The sequence below is a fragment of the Chaetura pelagica genome, unplaced genomic scaffold (assembly GCF_000747805.2).
Source record: "Chaetura pelagica isolate M959 unplaced genomic scaffold, ChaPel_1.0 scaffold595, whole genome shotgun sequence".
Lineage (NCBI taxonomy): Eukaryota > Metazoa > Chordata > Aves > Apodiformes > Apodidae > Chaetura > Chaetura pelagica.
Window position 1 is genome coordinate 278,638 of NW_009953221.1, and position 1,121 is coordinate 279,758.

Here is a 1,121-nt window from a genome sequence, read left to right on the forward strand (position 1 = left end):
CTTTCCCTAAAACACTATTTTTAGTTTCTAATTACTGATTAAGAGCATCAGGGTGCAATCTTTCCAGCATCTTTCCCATACACTCACTGCTACATATTCATCATGCTCCAGTACACTAGCTTTGCAATCAGATAACCCAACATGAGCCATGTGGGCGCTAAGAAACGAAGCCAGCACCTGCTTGCTCATTATTTTTTTCCCCTCATAGCTGCACTGCAGGCTCTTCTCTAATTCCTGATCTCAGAAACTACTAAAATCACTAGTTTGATAGATTTACTAGGGCTCTTCAACAATGTTCCCATTTCTTTCTCACCTCCATAGATGTTTCAGGGTTTCATTAAAATACCTTACAACTAAGCAGTGTTAACGTGTCTGCTCTGAACTGTGACACTTACAAGCTACTGGGGTTCATTTCTGAATTCTCCTAAGAAAATAAATACAGGGAGACTTGAAATAGAGGATATTTAGCTATCTGACCCCACAAAGACACGTTTTTTTTGTCCATTCCTTACTTAAACAAATCTCATTAAGTACCAACTGCCAAGGAAGGCAAGGAAAATAGGCACGGAATGTTGAAATGATATTCTGTTTTCTAACATTTTTTCTCTCTGATGCAGAAGATTACCTGTAATTACACACCTGAACAGTGTACACTTGCTGCAGGTTATTATTCATAGGCCAAAATGTATAGAAAAGTACCAAAAGTATCATCATTCATGTCTAGAAAATCCTCAGTGCATTTGCAAGGCAGAGTTCTTTTCCTTTTGAAACTATTTAGAAAATGAGTGTGACAACATTTTTATTGTACTTTCAGAGCTGGAGCCCAAATGGTGGTCCCCCACTGTGGTGTTTTCATGAAAACACACTCCACTTTTTGTCATCTTTGGCACTTCAGCTGAGCTAATACACAGTAAAAGTGCTATATATACTACACAGTACCAAAGCAGCACTGAAAAATGAGTAGGGTTGAAAAATCTTTCTGGAGCTGTGTCCCAAGCTTCCTTTTCTGGGAGACTGGAACCAGAGTCATTCTGCTCTGCCCTACAGATGCCTCCATATGAATCCAACCTAAGTGTACCAACTCCCTAATCAGATCCCAGCTCCTCCAGACCAACACTGCT